Source organism: Ranitomeya imitator, chromosome 2 (genome assembly GCF_032444005.1).
Source record: "Ranitomeya imitator isolate aRanImi1 chromosome 2, aRanImi1.pri, whole genome shotgun sequence".
Classification (NCBI taxonomy): domain Eukaryota; kingdom Metazoa; phylum Chordata; class Amphibia; order Anura; family Dendrobatidae; genus Ranitomeya; species Ranitomeya imitator.
The window spans coordinates 779,404,570-779,425,618 of NC_091283.1; the positions used below are offsets into that span (position 1 = coordinate 779,404,570).

Here is a 21,049-nt window from a genome sequence, read left to right on the forward strand (position 1 = left end):
GCCCCACCAGGCTAAAAACATCAGCTCTCAGCCCCCCAGAATAAGTGCATCTCTAAGGTGTGCCAATTCTGGCACTTAGCCTCACTCTTCCCACTTGCTCTTTGGCGGTGGCAAGTGGAGTGATAGCTGGGGGGGTTGATGTCACCTTTGTATTTTCAGGTGACATCAAGCCCTGAGGTTAGTAATGGAGAGGCGTTAATAAGATGCCCCATTACTAACCCCATAGTCATATTGTATAAAAATGCAGACACTCAGAATAAAGTCCTTTAATTGAAAGAATGACAGACTCCTTTAGTAAATCTTAATTAAGCCATATTTACAACCTCACCCATTCCACAGACGCCATTGTCTTCTGCAAAAGAGTTAAAAAAAAAACAATATTCCTCACTATTCAGCAGAGAAGATGATAATTCATTTGTCCCACAACTGGTCTAGCTCTACTACATCTAGATGGCAGGCTGCATGGTTGTATGATGTGATCATATAGCCTGCCATCCAGCAGACATTGAGCAGCATCTCCCTGTGAATTCCTATTCCCTGTCTGATGGGAATATGGACAGAGCTGTCACAATGTAGAGGTATCAGCTTTATTCTGATTTGCTCAAGGAAAGACTGGAACCAATGGGATGAAACTGAATGGGAGGAGGCACAGAGTAGATATTACAAACAACTTTTTGACAGTGAGGGTGATCAATGAATGGAACAGGCTGCCACGAGAGGTGGTGAGTTCCCCTTCAATAGAAGTCTTCAAACAGAGGCTGGACAGACAGCTGACTGGAATGATTTTGTGTATCCTGCATTGAGCAGAGGGTTTGACACGATGACCCTTTAGGTCCCTTCCAACTCTAACATTCTATGATGCTATGATTCTATGATCTGCCTCCATCAATATTGTGATGACTATCTTAAATCTATGTTACCAGTAGGAAGAAAATCTTAGAATTAACAATATCAAAACAAATCATTTAGCACAGAGGCATATCATCCAAAGCGGCAGACCATGCAGTCACTATGGAGCTGCTCCCTATATCCTGGCATCACAATTTCAACATCATCTGCATCTGTTGCATACAAGGTGATGGAGAAAGCCATCAGATCCCTATTGCATCTCACTGCAATGATGTAATTTTTTTGCGCCTCATTAGCGGGAAAATAATTTTTTAATTATTGTGAATACTTGTTGGAGGATCATTGCCCGTGGGGGGGCTGCAGGGCTATCAATCTGTGGGGTACCTATAGTGTGTTGGCTTTGTGGGGGCCACTGTATTGAGTGGAAGACTGCAGGGGTCATCATATTGTGTGGCATCCCTGATACCATGTAGGGACTCTCAAACTGCATGTTGGGGTTGTATGGGACATTTATTGTGTGTAAGGCTGGGGGAGCCCTCATACTTTAGTGGGGCTCTGGGTGACATTATAGTGTGTGGGGAGGCCCTCACACTGCTTTTAGAATCTGTGGAGGTCATCATATTGTCTATAGGGTCCCTCATACTAAGTGAAGCCTTACAGAGGCCCTCATGTTGGATGTTGGGGCTGTAGGAGACAACATATTGTGTGTGGGGGCACTCCTACTTTTTGGTAGGGATGCTGAGGGTGGCATTACAGTGTGTAGGGGGGCTCACGCTGCTTGTGGGATCGATGAGGGCATCAAATTGTGTATATGTCCCTCTATACTATGAGGAAGCTTGGGGGGCCCCTCAAACTGTATGTTGGAGCTGTAAAGGATATCAAATTGTGTGTGGGGTTGGTATACTTTGAGGGGAGGTGGGGAGCTATGAGTGACATTATACTGACTGGGGGATCTGTTGGAGACATCATATCCCATGTAGGGATCAGATTAGGGGCATTAGGCTGTCGGAGGAATTATACTGTGTTGAGGTTACTGTAGCGGCATTATACTTTGCTGAAGGCGCTGTGGTGTCATTATAATCTGTGTGAGGGGAATTCACTGTGGGAGTATCTTGCAGTGTGAGGGACATTTTTAAGGGCATTATTCTTTGTAAGAAAGATGAAAGAGGTATGATTAGTGGGTGTAAATACTAATGTGTCCCTCTCCATGATTTTAAAATTTAGAAGGTATGACCCCGCTTACTCTGTCAATATTTTTGATGTGGTTATGGTAGTGTAAAAGGGGGCCGATTGAATACTTTTGCTATGGCGCCCCACAATTTCTATATATGCCACTGATCTAACAATAAGGATTTTCTCGCTATAATAATAATCATACATTTTATCTATTTATCCCACAGCTTTATCCTCCTTTGGATAACCCTTGGGTTGGTCCTCACCCTCGTGGAAACTATGCAGTTCACCTAAAGAGGGAAATCCCATTGATACTAAATCTAATACTCCCACAACAATACAACTCCTGCATCTAAACCCATACTGATTTTATATAAACATATTTTATCTGAAAGTTATATATGCAATTTCAATATCTTATCCTGTGATTGCTTCTGGTAAAGACATCAGCACTATTGTACGATTACAAACCGGGGTTTGATTTTATATTCATTAGGATTAATTCTGCATCCATTTCTTATGCACATTTTCAGGCCGACTGCACAACAATAACCCACAATATTCCCAAACACATACAAATTGAGAGAGTAGCTTATGTTGATTTGGCACTAATACAAGCATCATGCTTCTAAGTGTGCATCCAGGAGCGTCTAACCTGCTGGCTAATTCTCCAAAGAAATACTGACTTTTCATTAGTGTAGAATGAAGTATAATATATCCTGATCATTAGATATAATAAACACACATAGATGCCTAACACTGCAAAGCACATACTTAGCGTAGACTGTCATTCTATAATTAAATAGACTCCGCTCTCTACCTGCCTTTTTAAATGGTGCCGCTACAAGCAAGCAAATTATGACCAAGAGCGTACAGCTACTGGAGAAAAATATTTTATCACAATGACACATTAAATGTTCCCAAGTAAAGCATAAAATCAAATCTGCCATACCTGTGTCGCTACAATGTAGCTGCTGAATGTTAAACACTTTTGCATAATAATACTGTGATGAAGAAGAATGCATTTTTGTTAAGTAATAGTCAGGGCTCAAATTTCTATTTATTCCAAGATTTTAGTACAACTTCTTTCCAACAATTTCTATTATATTTTCTTATACTGATGCAGAGTCTACGCTTTCATTATTTCTGGTTGTATGTGAAATAAACTAGCAGGCATCCTGTGATAACAGTCAGTTGTATACATAGGTCCAGACTTACCTAAAGGCGCACTATGCATTAAAGAGTAATCATCAGTTTTTATTACATTTTTGATAAATTAATAGTTTATGTAAAAATAAGACATTTTGGAATATATCATATTAAAGAATCTGATTTTTTTCTCCTCCTGGACTGATCATTCCTTCTCAAAAGTCTCAATTCATGCATAAATGTTGTCTTTGCTGAATACAGATTTTCCCATTAATGAGATGACATTTGGTGCTTATAAAGTTCTACAAAGAATTATAGATCTGGTTTCAAGAGAACTTGCAGGAAAATGTCGATGTCTGTCTCTAATATCGGTGAAGGCCCAACATCTGGTACTCCCACTGCTCAACTATATACTGTTCTCCCAGCTGCCAGATATAAGTGATATACGCTGCCGAGTACTGCACTTTATTTCCTATCACTTATAACTGGCTGGTGGTGGACCTTATATTTAGCCATTGCCATAGCAGTTTTCAGCTAATTGGTTGGGGTGCTGAGTGTTGGATCCACACTAACTGCATATTGATAAGCTATCCTATTCAACGACTTAAAAAAAGTTAAAATACTTACCTATCCTTGACCACAATGATAACTTTATGAAACAAAAAGATAAAGACATAAATGTGTTGCTAAAAGAGGACATTCCTTAGGGAACATTCTTTCTTTTAGTTTGTGTGTGAAAAAAATTACCATCTCTAAAGGGATTCTATGGATGTGGTGTTAAAAAAATGTAACATCTTCCCTTTCATTAAAAGAGCTAAATATTTGAAATTACACATCATACTAATCCCATTAACACATTTACAAACTGCTATACATATCAAATAATTTTATAGTGTAGAGTGTAAAATATGTAACATGCGGTATGTAATATGCGGTATGTATCACAGTTGCACGATTAGTGGAAGCCTGGCAGCTGTTAATAGAGCTTCCATGGACAGGCTTAGTGCAAGTCACTCCTTTTTTTCAGATCCCAGGGTTTGTCCTGGCCATCACTCTTTAACTCCTGTACAGTTATTGGGACATGCACATGGGCCCCTAAGCTGGTGCCACAGAGTGATCTTCTGACTGGCGGAGCAAGCAGAAATCAAGAAGGGTCACCAAGCAGGATCAATTTCAAGATGGCACATCAGTAACAAAATTTGAAAGCAATCGAGTGGTCAAAATTCAAAAAGAGGGCAGAAAATAAGAGAAGTCAGAAAATCATAACAGCAAGGACTAGATCCAAAAATCAGGTAAGAAAAACTCTTTCATTGGCAGTGGAAGTGAGAGAACCAGGGGATTAAAGGGAATCTGTTACCTTCTTGGATACTTTTAAGCTATTACTACTGTAGTGCAGCGGTAGCACATACAGTGATGAGGCAGTGACCCAGCACAGTTCAAACAAAAAGTCTCTTTAATGTGTTTACTTCACAGCATTAAATGTCCAGCTCACAAAAACACAGCACTACTGTCCAATTCACATCTCTACATAGTAAAGATATCCTCTGGATCACAGCAGAAACCATATCGTCCATATTTCAGTCCCTAAATATGCGGGTCCACCTCTGCCAAGTTAAAGTGGGCAACTGCACAGCGGGGTTCGCTGCGGATGCCAGGAGTTTGCTCTGCTGGGCTCTGTGTTAGGGTACCGTCACACTATAACATTTCGATCGCTACGACGGTACGATTCGTGACGTTCCAGCGATATCGTTACGATATCGCTGTGTCTGACACGCAGCAGCGATCAGGGATCCTGGTGAGAATCGTACGTCGTAGCAGATCGTTTAGAACTTTCTTTCATCGCTGGATCTCCCGCTGTCATCGCTAGATCGGTGTGTGTGACACCGATCTAGCGATCTAGCGATGCGATCCAGCGATGCGTTCGCTTGTAACCAGGGTAAACATCGGGTAACTAAGCGCAGGACCGCGCTTAGTTACCCGATGTTTACCCTGGTTACAAGCGTTAAACTAAAAAAAAAAAAACAGCACATACTTACATTCTGGTGTCCGTCAGGTCCCTTGCCGTCTGCTTCCCGCACTCAGTGACTGCCGGCCGTAAAGTGAAAGTGAAAGCACAGCCGCTGTGCTCTGCTTTCACTTTACGGCCGGCAGTCACAGTGCGGGAAGCAGACGGCAAGGGACCTGACGGACACCAGAATGTAAGTATGTGCTGTTTGTTTTTTTTTAGTTTAACGCTTGTAACCAGGGTAAACATCGGGTAACTAAGCGCGGTCCTGCGCTTAGTTACCCGATGTTTACCCTGGTTACCCAGGGACCTCGGCATCGTTGGTTGCTGGAGAGCTGTCTGTGTGACAGCTCCCCAGCGACCACACTACGATTTACCTACGATCACGGCCAGGTCATATCGCTGGTCGTGATCGTAGGTAAATCGTATAGTGTGACGGTACCCTTACTCTCACACAGATCTGAGCTTTTGCAGGGCAGTCTGCTTTCCTTGCTGCAAACTCCACTCTGATACTGACACACCCAAATGTTTTACTGCAGGGATTTTAAATTAGAATCTGTGGCCTTCAGCCGCATGGAAAACCAGGATCGGGACTGAAACGGACTGCACAACTACCATCCTGCAGTCTGTTTCAAAACACCAAATGTTAGAGCAGGTTTTCCCTAAATTTGTCTTGGACACTATAATGTCCAAGGCCTATACTTAATTTTTATTCTGAAATGCAATCACAGCTATGGGCAATGTCTTCATCCTTCTTCTGCTCAGGTGCTAGGGAGCCACTACTACTGTAGTGTTATATAACTCCCCTGACTCACTCTAAACATCTAGATTATCTGTGGAAGCTGTGTGCAGAATCTCTATTCAAACTAAGCCTAAGAACACACATTGTGTTCAAAACGCATTCAGTCTTCCATTGTCGCCCTTCCTCTGGTTTATTCCGGCAGAATATGTCATAACAGCTATTTTGTTTTAGAATCGACAGAAATAAAAGTTTTTGATTGATTGAAGCTAGATCTTTTTTTCTTCTACAAACAACTACTCCATCATCTGGCAGAGACCCGATCCCGTGCTTCCTCTTGAATTCACAAGGAACTAACTAAGGTTAAGCTGAATCACACTTTTTTTTAATTTAAGAATCTCCATTGTATAATATAAGATGCAACTTCAGCCTGCCATCTCTGTCAACTGCTTGAAAGATTGAAAAAATGTACAGAGCCAATTGAGAATACCAAAAGATAATAACTAAATCTATATATATATATATATATATATATATATATATATATATATATAATGAGATAATGGAATATGGCTAATACACAAAGAAAAGAGTGGCAAACCACTCGGGATATATAGGCAAAACACTACAAAAAGGAACCCAGAATAATACAGACCTCGATAATAAAATATTAAGGACAAATAAGTATAAAATAAGCCTTTATTTAGACATATTGGCAATGGCACCAACAGTGTGCCTGTATTTGGAGTTAAAAAAATATATTATATATATATATAAAAGTATATATTATGGACGGACTGAAAATAATAGAGTACACCATACACTGTCTCATATTGCAATGTGGCTATCCAAAATAACCGCCAGAGTCTACATCTGGACCAATATATATATGTACAACTTTGCAAAAAAAGTGCATAGTGCCAAATAGATTACAAATCTAAAAAAAATCTCAAAGAATCACATCACTATAATGTTGCAAACAAATTCAGAAAAAATAGAAAAAAATAAATAAAGTGCAAACATGACAATATAAAAAGATGCCAAATGTGTATAAATGTGAGAGTGTGTGTAAAACACTATAAGCACAGAGGATAAAAATATATTAAATGAATATGTGAGAAAAATGTGCTAAAAAATATATATATGGGGCCTGAAATAGACTGTCAAGTATTATGGTGAATATAGGTGCGCCGTATGGTTCAAATATACCCAGGTACAAATCCACCTAAGTACATAGAGACCACAATGTAGCTAAATATAATTATATAGGCTAGGAGGAGCACAGTGTGCCTGAAATTGAATGTGCATCAGTATATAGAGATACACCGTGTGGCTAAATGCAAGTGCACTATATGGCTGCATACATCTAGGTGCACATAAGTGCACACAATGGCACGTTTATATTGAAAAAGGTCACAGACACAGTGTATCAGTCACTGAGACCGATATATAACAAGGAATTCAACCCAGCGCACAAAGGATTATGCATGAGACAAAGGGTGAAATTGAATATAAAGAATGCTGTAGATATGGCCTAAAGGCGAAGGCAGCAGTTTATAGGCCCAAAACTAGGTGACAGATTCCCTTTAAATTGTTTTATCTACTCATATACATTTAATCTGAAAAAAAAAAATCTTTCTCAAAATGGTGCCGGTGGTGCCTGCACAGTAGCATCTATCTATCTATCTATCTATCTATCTATCTATCTATCTATCTATCTATCTATCTATCTATCTATCTATCTATCTATCTATCTATTCTTGTGTATTTTGGTCACGTGTGTTTCACAGGTTGATTACATTTACATCAAAATGACCATTGATTGAAGGCAAAGAGTTGTGCTCAATAATTATGTCACGTATATGTACAACCGGTCAAATGCACAATTACATTGTTTTGAGCTGTTCAATATATTTTAAACCAAAATCACTGAAAACAACTAAGCAGAAAAGATAAAGCATTGATTTCCAGTGTTCCTTTGCTTGTTGAAATGCAATAAATTCAAGGAAAGAGAAATATATCTCTAAATCACTAAACAAATGTTCACTTATTATTCATTATTGTAAATGCATGCTATAAAATATGTGCTGCAAGAATTGATTGAATAGCAAACCACCAAGGAATCTAGTAACTGGTTTTATTGGCAAGCCTAGTTAATGATACTGACTAGGGTTGAGCGAAACGGATCGTTCATTTTCAAAAGTCGCCGACTTTTGGCAAAGTCGGGTTGAGAGAGAGAGAGAGAGACAGAGAGAGAGAGAGAGAGAGAGAATAAAAAAAAAAAATAAAAAAAATAATTCCCATTGGCTTTGCATTGGGTTTCGTGTTTCGGTCGATCCTCGACTTTTCGCCATAATCGGCCGATTTCACTCGACTCGACTTTTGAGATAGTCGGGTTTCGCGAAACCCGGCTCGACCCTAAAAAAGTCAAGGTCGCTTAACCCTAATACTGACACAGTCACCACCAATCAATATCAATCAGTCATTTTTACAGGTTCATCCATGTAAAGATCTGTAATGCTACAGAATTGGCCTATTATGGGCTGTGAAACATTTTACTAGATATACCTGTTTGATACATTTATAGAAGAGATAGATAACCTATGTGTTAGGGGTCGAGTTCCCGCTTCTGCACAGGGGGAATCTCAAGCCACCTCCGCTGCGGTCTCCCATTCTTGTCCAGCCACAGTGGAGTCTGCTCAGCAAAGACGTCGGTCCCAGCGTCTTGCTCATTCTCACTCTGTTCTGAGAGTTACTGCTGCTTCTCCAGTCTCTGCCATTAAAGCCAGTGCTGGTCAGCAGCGAGCAGACTTCTCTGGGACTAAGTCCTTGTCTGCACGTACTGAGCATGCCCAGGGTAAGATCTCCCGTTGGAGATCGAGGGTCATGTGCTCAGGCTCTGCAGCACATTCCATTGGTCCTCTTGGCAGGTCTTGGAAGGGCAAGAGTGCTGTAGCCACTTCCTGTGCTGCAACTATATAAACTGCACATGACCGCACGGCCATGCGCTAGTATTGTGTATGTTGTGAGTGCAAGTCGTCCTTGGATACCCCTACCCTATTGAATGTCTGTTCGCGGAAGGTGTATGGTTGCTATCTAGCGCCCGACTTATCCTACAGCACTAATCACACATTACAGCGTCCAGTTGCTGTGACCGCCAGTACGGCGCCGTGCACTTCCTCTGTGCTTTCCTTACCCAAGCCTGGGTGGTTAGTGGCGTTCGTCAGTGCGGCACCGCATGCACTCTTGTGCCTTAATATCGTTATTCAGTTTCCTTACACACCCAGTTGCGGTGTTGTGCCAGCAAGGGTCTAATCGGACTTCAATCCTAGTTGGGGTTGAGTTCGCTGACTACTTGCTCGCGCTTTAGGTGCGGTACCGCGGTCCTGTGACTCAACAGGATTGCTTCTTTCACGCTGGGTGAGGTTAACCCACGCGTGTATACTTTAGTGTACCGCCATATAGTCTGCAAATTGCTAGCAGCAGGTTTTCACCTGCACGGTGGACCCCGGACTGCGAACGCATCTATATCATCTGTCTTGGTGCGTTCCGCCAGTCCTTACAGAATACTAGCGCCAGGGTCTGGCTAGTAAAATGGCGGACGACCAGCGTTTACAGAGGTACATCCAGCAGCTGGAGGGAAGGTTGGCGGCTCTTGAGCGTACAACCTCAGCTGTGGATGTCACTGCTGTAGCTGTGCAGGCTGCAAGTGTAGCTGCAGCCAGTTTGTCCGCTGCCACCCCTGCTCCGACTTTATCCCGTCTCCTACTTCCTGACAAGTTTGCTGGCAACAGTAAACATTGTCGCGGATTCGTGAGCCAGTGCTCTATACATCTTGAGCTCTTGGCGTCACGTTTTCCTACTGAGCGGGCGAGAGTGGGATTTATCTTATCTCTCTTGTCGGGCAGGGCGTTGGAGTGGGCAACGCCACTCTGGGAGCGAGATGATCGTGTGGTACAGAGTGCTCCTCTCTTCTTGGACACTCTGAAGCAGGTCTTTTTAGGGCCTCGGGTTACCCACGACACCGCACTCCAATTGTTGTCTATTACACAGGGTACGTCCGTGGTCAGCCAGTTTGCCATCCAGTTCCGGACTCTAGCTTCAGAGTTAGAGTGGCCAGACAAAGTTCTTATTCCGGTGTTCTGGAGGGGACTGGCAGACCATGTGAAGGATGCCTTGGCCACTAGGGAGATACCGGCCACACTGGAGGAACTTATTTCTGTGTCTACCCGCATCGACCTCCGTTTTCACGAGCGGAGGTTGGAGCGGACCCAGTGTAGGCAGAGGTTTCGGCTGGCTCCAACTTTCACCAGACCTCTGGAATCCCCTGTCTTGGCGTCAGATTCCCATGAGGCCATGGAGGTTTCTCGAGCGGGACCTAAATCTCTAGCCGCTCGAGTACCCGTGGTTTGTAATAACTGTCAACAACATGGACATTACGCCAATAAATGTCCGCGGCGGTCGGGAAACGATCGCGTCTAGTAACCATTGGGGGAGGTTCACTAGACACAGCAGCATTCTCCTCCAAACTGTCCTTTAAAGGGACAATCCTGTTAGGCTCCTCCACTCTAACAGTCGAGCTTTGTGTGGATTCAGGAGCAGAGGGAAACTTCATGTCCTCTGCTTTTCCTATACACGTCATGCTATACCACTAGTCATGCTCGCCAAACCAATAATGGTTAGAGTTGTGAATGGGGCGACACTCCCACTGCAAATCACACACCAGACAGTTCTGTTCTCGCTGTCCATATCTCCTTCCCACCAGGAGATTATTTCCCTTCTTGTCCTTCCTGAGGGAATGGATGAGATTTTGCTGGGAATACCCTGGCTCCGTTTCCACTCCCCACATATTGAGTGGTCCTCAGGGAGAATATTGGGTTGGAGTAAGTCTTGTTTGGGCAGGTGTGTGAGTGAGTGTGTACAGGTCTCTACTACCCAGGTACCCGCAGATCTTTCATCACTTCCCAGGTATTATTGGTGTTATGCAGACGTGTTCTCTAAAAAGGCTGCTGAGACTCTACCGCCCCATCGCCCTTACGACTGTCCTATCGACCTCTTGCCTGGAGCCGAACCTCCTCGGGGAAGGGTATATCCCCTCTCTCTCCCTGAGACGGAGGCTATGTCTCAATACATTCAGGAGAATTTGGCAAGAGGGTTTATAAGGAAGTCAGTGTCTCCGGCAGGGGCGGGATTCTTCTTCGTGCAAAGGAAGAACGGGGAGTTACGTCCTTGCATCGATTACAGGGGTCTCAATGCTATCACTATTAAGAACAAATACCCGTTGCCCCTGATATCGGAGCTCTTTGACAGATTAAGGGGAGCTAAAATATTCACCAAATTAGATCTGCGGGGTGCCTACAATCTGATTTGCATCCGTGAGGGGGACGAGTGTAAAACGGCTTTCAATACCAGGGATGGGCACTATGAGTACCTGGTGATGCCTTTCGGGCTCTGTAATGCCTCAGCCATTTTTCAGGACTTTGTCAACGATATCTTCCGGGATATGCTTTCTACCTCGGTCGTAGTCTATCTGGATGATATTCTCATCTTCTCTCCAGATATTGACTCCCACCGGAGAGATGTTGGCAGAGTCTTCGAACTCTTATGGGCGAATTCCTTATATGCAAAGTTGGAGAAGTGTGTGTTTGAGCAGGAGTCCTTGCCTTTCCTGGGCTATATCATCTCGGCCCAGGGATTGGCTATGGATCCTGCCAAACTACAAGCAGTGATGGACTGGCAGGAACCCCATTCTCTTAAAGCGGTGCAGCGCTTTATGGGGTTCATAAATTACTATCGCCAGTTCATTCCCCACTTCTCAACTTTGGTAGCTCCCTTGGTATCCCTCACCAAGAAGGGAGCGAATCCCAAATCGTGGTCCGAAGGGGTCTCCAAGGCCTTCACTTCTATAAAGTCCCATTTTGCTAGCGCTCCCATCTTACATCGTCCCGATGTGGGTAAGCCATTCCTTTTGGAAGTGGATGCCTCATCCGTTGGTGCTGGAGCAGTCCTCTATCAAAAGGATGCTCAGGGTCGGAAGCACCCATGCTTCTTTTTCTCAAAGACCTTCACACCAGCGGAGAGAAATTACTCCATCGGGGATAGGGAGTTGCTGGCAATGAAGTTGGCCTTTTCGGAGTGGAGACATCTCTTGGAGGGTGCTCGGTTCCCATTCCAAGTTTTCACGGATCACAAGAATTTGGTCTATTTACAAACAGCCCAGCGGCTGAATTCTCGTCAGGCCAGATGGTCCTTGTTTTTCTCCCGGTTCCACTTTACCCTACATTATCTCGCCGGGGAGAAGAACATTCGTGCTTACGCTCTCTCTCGCTCCTTCGTGTCAGCTGAGGAGGAGGAGGACGAGCCTCGGCTCATTGTCCCTTCGGAGAGTCTGAGAACTGTAGCTCCGGTTTCGCTAGAGTCTGTGCCCCCGGGCAAGACTTTTGTTCCCATCAATTTGCGTCCGGAGGTTCTCTCTTGGGCTCATTCGTCCAGAGTGGGTGGACACTTTGGGGTAAAAAGGACATCTGAGTTACTGGCAAGAATGTACTGGTGGCCACATATGGTTCGTGACGTCGGAGACTACGTTCAGGCATGTGTCTCTTGTGCCAAGAATAAGTCTTCCTGACAACGACCAGCTGGTTTGTTATACCCTCTGCAGGTGGCAGACAGGCCCTGGGAGATGGTCGGGATGGATTTTGTTGTGGGTCTGCCCAAGTCTCGTGGCTGTACCATTATTTGGGTAATCACCGACCATTTTTCTAAAATGGTGCATTTGGTGCCGCTTCTCCGGTTACCTTCTGCACGGGCCTTGGCAGCGTTGTTTGTCAAACACATCTTTCGTCTTCACGGTATGCCAGACAAAATTGTCAGTGACCGAGGTCCCCAGTTTGCGTCTCGGTTCTGGAGAGAGCTTTGTCGTCTTCTCAGTATCGAGTTGAATCTCTCTTTGGCTTATCATCCCGAGACGAATGGGTTGGTAGAGAGAGCCAACCAGACATCGGTCACATATCTGCGACATTTTGTTTCTGCTAAGCAGGATGACTGGGCATCTTTGCTTCCGTGGGCGGAGTTTGCTCTTAACAATGCTGTCGCTGATTCCACTGGACAGACTCCATTCCTCCTTAACTATGGTCAGCATCCGCGGGTACCTGTGCCCATGCCCGTGTCTTCCGCCGATTCCAGGGTGGCAGACTGGGCTGTGGAGGCATGGGACATTTGGGATCGCACTCAGGATGCCATTCAGGCTTCCAAGGAGAGAATGAGGTCCTCCGCCGACGCACATCGGCGCCCCGCTCCAACCTTTGCTCCTGGCGACTTAGTGTGGCTCTCCGCCCGTAACATCAGGCTGTGAGTTGAGTCTACCAAGTTTGCACCTCGCTACTTAGGTCCTTTTAAGGTCCTCGAACAGGTTAATCCTGTGGTTTACCGTCTGGCCCTTCCTCCACGCCTAGGTATCACCGACACCTTTCATGTGTCCCTCCTTAAGCCCGTCTACATGTCCCAGTTTTCTGAGTCATCTACTGGGACGTCGGGTTCGTCTACGGACGATTACGAGGTGAACGCTATCTTGTGGTACAAGGTGGTTCGTGGCAAAAAAATTTATTTGGTGGACTGGACGGGTTACGGTCCTGAGGATAGATCCTGGGAGCCTGCTGAGCACATTCGGGCTCTGCAGCTCATTGCTGCCTTCGAATGTAGCGAGGCCCAAGGAGGGGGGGCCCTAGGAGGGGGGTGATGTTAGGGGTCGAGTTCCCGCTTCTGCACAGGGGGAATCTCGAGCCACCTCCGCTGCGGTCTCCCATTCTTGTCCAGCCGCAGTGGAGTCTGCTCAGCAAAGACGTCGGTCCCAGCGTCTTGCTCATTCTCCCTCTGTTCTAAGAGTTACTGCTGCTTCTCCAGTCTCTGCCATTAAAGTCAGTGCTGGTCAGCAGCGAGCGGACTTCTCTGGGACTAAGTCCTTGTATGCACGTACTGAGCATGCCCAGGGTAAGATCTCCCGTTGGAGATCGAGGGTCATGTGCTCAGGCTCTGCAGCACATTCCATTGGTCCTCTTGGCAGGTCTTGGAAGGGCAAAAGTGCTGTAGCCACTTCCTGTGCTGCAACTATATAAACTGCGCATGACCGCACGGCCATGCGCTAGTATTGTCTTCCAATTGTTAATGTGTGTATGTTGTGAGTGCAAGTCGTCCTTGGATACCCCTACCCTATTGAATGTCTGTTCGCGGAAGGTGTATGGTTGCTATCTAGCGCCCGACTTATCCTACAGCACTAATCACACATTACAGAGTCCAGTTGCTGTGACCGCCAGTACGGCGCCGTGCACTTCCTCTGTGCTTTCCTTACCCAAGCCTGGGTGGTTAGTGGCATTCGTCAGTGCGGCACCGCATGCACTCTTGTGCCTTAATATTGTTATTCAGTTTCCTTACACACCCAGTTGCGGTGTTGTGCCAGCAAGGGTCTAATCGGACTTCAATCCTAGTTGGGGTTGAGTTCGCTGACTACTTGCTCGTGCTTTAGGTGCGGTACCGTGGTCCTGTGACTCAACAGGATTGCTTCTTTCACGCTGGGTGAGGTTAACCCACGCGTGTATACTTTAGTGTACCGCCATATAGTCTGCAAATTGCTAGCAGCAGGTTTTCACCTGCACGGTGGACCCCGGACTGCGAACGCATCTATATCATCTGTCTTGGTGCGTTCCGCCAGTCCTAACACTATGTTTGTCCATTTCCAGTAATGGAAGCAAAAAAAAGGATTTGTCTTTGAACTGGTAATATATCAATTTACTGTGGGGTTATGGGGTTATCTGTTGTGAATTCTGTGGCAGAGTTCACTCCTGTGGTCACAAGTGGTACTTCGGCTGATTCTCTCTGGGAGCTTCCGTTTGTGGAGGAAAGTGGTACTGCAGCTTCTGAGTTTCCTCCCTCAGGTGATCTGGTGAGGTCGTTAGCTGCTTCTCTACTTAACTCCACCTGATGCTTTGATCCATGCTTCCTGTCAATGTTCCAGTGTTGGACTTGTGTTTCTCTGGATCATTCCTGTGGCCTGCTGCTCTGCATAGCTAAGTGCTTCTTTGCTATTTGTTGCTATTTTTTCTGTCCAGCTTGTCTATTTGTTTTGCTGGAAGCTCTGGGACGCAAAGGGTGTACCTCCGTGCCGTTAGTTCGGTACGGAGGGTCTTTTTGCCCCCTTTGCGTGGTTTTCTTTAGGGTTTTGTGTAGACCGCAAAGTTATCTTTCCTATCCTCGTTCTGTCTAGAATATCGGGCCTCACTTTGCTGAATCTATTTCATCCCTACGTTTGTCTTTTCATCTTACTCACAGTCATTATATGTGGGGGGATGCCTTTTCCTTTGGGGTATTTCTCTGAGGCAAGGTAGGCTTATTTTTCTTTCTTCAGGCTAGTTAGTTTCTCAGGCTGTGCCAAGTTGCATAGGGAGCGTTAGGCGCAATCCACAGCTGCCTCTAGTTGTGTTTGGAGAGGATCAGGAATTGCGGTCTACAGAGTTTCCACGTCTCAGAGCTCGTTCTATTATTTTGGGTTATTGTCAGATCACTGTATGTGCTCTGATCGCTATGTACATTGTGTTACTGAATTGCCTTTCATAACAGTACAGGAAGCCAAAAAGTACTAATGATTCTCAATAGAGGGAAAAAAGAAGTTCTGAGACCATTTTTTTTCCTTTGCACTGTGATTTGTCTTTTTTTTCCCCTAGACATTTGGGTGGTTCAGGACACAGGTGTTACAATGGACATTAAAGGTCTGTCTTCATGTGTAGATCAGCTCACGGCAAGAGTTCAAGATATTCAAAATTTTGTGGTTCAGAATTCTTTGTTAGAACCGAGAATTCCTATTCCAGATTTGTTTTTTGGAGATAGAACTAAATTTCTGAGTTTCAAGAATAATTGTAAACTGTTTCTGGCTTTGAAACCTCGTTCCTCAGGTGACCCAGCGCAACAGGTTAGGATTGTCATTTCTTTTTTGCGTGGCGACCCTCAGGACTGGGCATTTTCTCTTGCGTCAGGAGATCCTGCATTGAGTGATATCGATGCGTTTTTCCTGGCGCTTGGATTACTGTACGATGAGCCTAATTCAGTAGATCAGGCAGAAAAAAATTTGCTGGCTCTTTGTCAGGCTCAGGATGAGATAGAGCTATATTGCCAGAAATTTAGAAAATGGTCCGTGCTCACTCAATGGAATGAATCTGCGCTTGCAGCCATTTTCAGAAAGGGTCTCTCTGAAGCCATTAAGGATGTCATGGTGGGATTTCCTATGCCCGCTGGTTTGAATGAGTCTATGTCTTTGGCCATTCAGATCGGTCGACGCTTGCGTGAGCGTAAATCTGTGTACCATTTGGCGGTATTACCTGAGATTAAACCTGAGCCTATGCAGTGCGATAGAACTATGACCAGAGTTGAACGGCAAGAACACAGACGTCTGAATGGGCTGTGTTTCTACTGTGGTGATTCCACTCATGCTATCTCTGATTGCCCTAAGCGCACTAAGCGGTTCGCTAGGTTTGCCGCCATTGGTACTGTACAGTCAAAATTTCTTCTGTCCGTTACCTTGATATGCTCCTTGTCGTCATATTCTGTCATGGCGTTTGTGGATTCAGGCGCTGCCCTGAATTTGATGGACTTGGATTATGCTAAACGTTGTGGGTTTTTATTGGAGCCCTTGCAGTGTCCTATTCCATTGAGAGGAATTGATGCTACACCTTTGGCCAAGAATAAGCCTCAATACTGGACCCAGCTGACCATGTGCATGGCTCCTGCACATCAGGAGGTTATTCGCTTTCTGGTGTTGCATAATCTGCATGATGTGGTCGTGTTGGGGTTGCCATGGCTACAAGCCCATAATCCAGTATTGGATTGGAAATCCATGTCGGTGTCCAGCTGGGGTTGTCAGGGGGTACATGGTGATGTTCCATTTCTGTCAATTTCGTCATCCACCCCTTCTGAGGTTCCAGAGTTCTTGTCTGATTACCGGGATGTATTTGATGAGCCCAAGTCCGATGCCCTGCCTCCGCATAGGGATTGTGATTGTGCTATCAATTTGATTCCTGGTAGTAAATTCCCAAAAGGTTGACTGTTTAATTTATCCGTGCCTGAGCACACCGCTATGCGCAGTTATGTGAAGGAATCCCTGGGGAAGGGGCATTTTCGCCCGTCGTCGTCGCCATTGGGAGCAGGGTTCTTTTTTGTGGCCAAGAAGGATGGTTCGCTGAGACCGTGTATAGATTACCGCCTTCTTAATAAGATCACTGTTAAATTTCAGTACCCCTTGCCATTGTTATCTGATTTGTTTGCTCGGATTAAGGGGGCTAGTTGGTTCACTAAGATAGATCTTCGTGGTGCGTATAATCTGGTGAGAATCAGGCAAGGCGATGAATGGAAAACTGCATTTAATACACCCGAGGGTCATTTTGAGTATCTAGTGATGCCGTTCGGACTTGCCAATGCTCCATCAGTGTTTCAATCCTTTATGCATGACATCTTCCGTGAGTACCTGGATAAATTCCTGATTGTGTACTTGGATGACATTTTGATCTTCTCGGATGATTGGGAGTCTCATGTGAAGCAGGTCAGAACGGTTTTTCAGGTCCTGCGTGCTAATTCATTGTTTGTGAAGGGATCAAAGTGTCTCTTTGGTGTGCAGAAGGTTTCATTTTTGGGGTTCATCTTTTCCCCTTCTACTATCGAGATGGATCCGGTTAAGGTCCAAGCCATCCATGATTGGACTCAGCCGACATCTCTGAAAAGTCTGCAAAAGTTTCTGGGCTTTGCTAATTTTTATCGTCGCTTCATCTGCAATTTTTCTAGTGTTGCCAAACCATTGACCGATTTGACCAAGAAGGGTGCTGATTTGGTCAATTGGTCTTCTGCTGCTGTGGAAGCTTTTCAAGAGTTGAAGAGTCGTTTTTCTTCTGCCCCTGTGTTGTGTCAACCAGATGTTTCTCTTCCATTCCAGGTCGAGGTTGCTGCTTCTGAGATTGGAGCAGGGGCTGTTTTGTCACAGAGAGGTTCTGGTTGCTCAGTGATGAAACCATGCGCTTTCTTTTCCAGGAAGTTTTCGCCTGCTGAGCGAAATTATGATGTGGGCAACCGAGAGTTGCTGGCCATGAAGTGGGCATTCGAGGAGTGGCGTCATTGGCTTGAAGGAGCTAAGCATCGCGTGGTGGTATTGACTGATCATAAGAACATGACTTATCTCGAGTCTGCCAAGCGCTTGAATCCTAGACAGGCTCGTTGGTCGTTGTTTTTTGCTCGTTTTGACTTTGTGATTTCGTACCTTCCGGGCTCTAAAAATGTGAAGGCGGATGCTCTGTCTAGGAGTTTTGTGCCCGACTCTCCAGGTTTATCTGAGCCGGCGGGTATCCTCAAGGAAGGAGTAATTGTGTCTGCCATCTCCCCTGATTTGCGGCGGGTGCTGCAAAAATTTCAGGCTAATAAACCTGATCGTTGCCCAGCGGAGAAACTGTTTGTCCCTGATAGGTGGACGAATAGAGTTATCTCTGAACTTCATTGTTCGGTGTTGGCTGGTCATCCTGGAATCTTTGGTACCAGAGAGTTAGTGGCTAGATCTTTTGGTGGCCCTCTCTGTAGCAGCATGTGCGTACTTTTGTGCAGTCCTGTGGGATTTGTGCTCGGGCTAAGCCCTGCTGTTCTCGTGCCAGTGGGTTGCTTTTGCCCTTGCCGGTCCCGAAGAGGCCTTGGACACATATCTCTATGGATTTTATTTCTGACCTTCCCGTTTCTCAAAAGATGTCAGTCATTTGGGTGGTCTGTGATCGCTTTTCTAAGATGGTCCATCTGGTACCCTTGTCTAAATTGCCTTCCTCTTCTGATTTGGTGCCTTTGTTCTTCCAGCATGTGGTTCGTTTGCATGGCATTCCAGAGAATATTGTTTCTGACAGAGGTTCCCAGTTTGTTTCGAGGTTTTGGCGAGCCTTTTGTGGTAGGATGGGCATTGACTTGTCTTTTTCCTCGGCTTTCCATCCTCAGACTAATGGCCAGACCGAACGAACCAATCAGACCTTGGAAACATATCTGAGATGCTTTGTTTCTACTGATCAGGATGACTGGGTGTCCTTTTTGCCTTTGGCTGACTTCGCCCTTAATAATCGGGCCAGCTCGGCTACCTTGGTTTCGCCGTTTTTCTGCAATTCTGGGTTCCATCCTCGTTTCTCTTCAGGACAGGTTGAGTCTTCGGACTGTCCTGGTGTGGATACTGTGGTGGACAGGTTGCAGCAGATTTGGACTCAGGTAGTGGACAATTTGACCTTGTCCCAGGAGATGGCTCAACTTTTCGCTAATCGCAGACACCGTGTGGGTCCCCGACTTCGTGTTGGGGATCTGGTTTGGTTATCTTCTCGTCATATTCCTATGAAGGTTTCCTCTCCTAAGTTTAAACCTCGTTTTATTGGTCCGTATAGGATTTCTGAGGTTCTTAATCCTGTGTCTTTTCGTCTGACCCTTCCAGATTCTTTTTCCATACATAACGTATTCCATAGGTCATTGTTGCGGAGATACGTGGCACCTATGGTCCCATCTGTTGAGCCTCCTGCCACGGTTTTGGTTGAGGGGGAATTGAAGTATATTATGGAGAAGATTTTGGATTCTCGTGTTTCAAGACGGAAACTTCAGTATCTGGTTAAATGGAAGGGTTATGCTCAGGAAGATAATTCCTGGGTTTTTGCCTCTGATGTCCATGCTCCCAATCTTGTTCGTGCCTTTCATGTGGCTCATCCTGGTCGGCCTGGGGGCTCTGGTGAGGGTTCGGTGACCCCTCCTCAAGGGGGGGGGTACTGTTGTGAATTCTGTGGCAGAGTTCACTCCTGTGGTCACAAGTGGTACTTCATAGTTACATAGTTACATAGTTACATAGTTATTAAGGTTGAAGGAAGACTATATGTCCATCTAGTTCAACCCATAGCCTAACCTAACATGTTGATCCAGAGGAAGGCAAAAAAAACCCATGTGCAAAGAGTAAGCTCCACATTGGGGAAAAAAATTCCTTCCCGACTCCACATACGGCAATCAGACTAGTTCCCTGGATCAACGCCCTATCAAGGAATCTAGTGTATATACCCTGTAACATTATACTTTTCCAGAAAGGTATCCAGTCCCCTCTTAAATTTAAGTAATGAATCACTCATTACAACATCATACGGCAGAGAGTTCCATAGTCTCACTGCTCTTACAGTAAAGAATCCGCGTCTGTTATTATGCTTAAACCTTTTTTCCTCCAACCGCAGAGGATGCCCCCTTGTCCCTGTTTCAGGTCTATGATTAAAAAGATCATCAAAAAGGTCTTTGTACTGTCCCCTCATATATTTATACATTAAAATAAGATCACCCCTTAGTCTTCGTTTTTCCAAACTAAATAGCCCCAAGTGTAATAACCTATCTTGGTATTGCAGACCCCCCAGTCCTCTAATAACCTTGGTCGCTCTTCTCTGCACCCGCTCCAGTTCAGCTATGTCTTTCTTAAACACCGGAGACCAGAACTGTGCACAGTATTCTAAGTGTGGTCGAACTAGTGACTTGTATAGAGGTAAAATTATGTTCTCCTCATGAGCATCTATGCCTCTTTTAATGCATCCCATTATTTTATTTGCCTTTGTAGCAGCTGCCTGACACTGGCCACTGAATTTAAGTTTGTCATCCACCCATACACCCAGGTCTTTTTCATTGACGGTTTTGCCCAGAGTTTTAGAATTAAGCACATAATTATACATCTTATTACTTCTACCCAAGTGCATGACCTTACATTTATCCCCATTAAAGCTCATTTGCCATTTATCAGCCCAAGCTTCTAGTTTACATAAATCATCCTGTAATATAAAATTGTCCTCCTCTGTATTGATTACCCTGCAGAGTTTAGTGTCATCTGCAAATATTGAAATTCTACTCTGAATGCCCCCTACAAGGTCATTAATAAATATGTTAAAAAGAAGAGGGCCCAATACTGACCCCTGTGGTACCCCACTGCTAACCGCTACCCAGTCCGAGTGTGCTCCATTAATAACCACCCTTTGTTTCCTATCCCTGAGCCAGCTCTCAACCCACTTGCACATATTTTCCCCTATCCCCATTATTCTCATTTTATGTATCAACCTTTTGTGTGGCACCGT

The 21,049-nt window shown here is 44.9% G+C and overlaps 1 protein-coding gene across 1 annotated transcript in view; it reads right to left on the reverse strand.

Moving 5' to 3' along the window:
- The window catches only part of PCDH15 (protocadherin related 15), a 2,320,333-nt gene that overhangs the window by 497,659 nt on the left and 1,801,625 nt on the right, over positions 1 to 21,049 (reverse strand). The gene's annotated exons all lie outside the window — the stretch shown is intronic.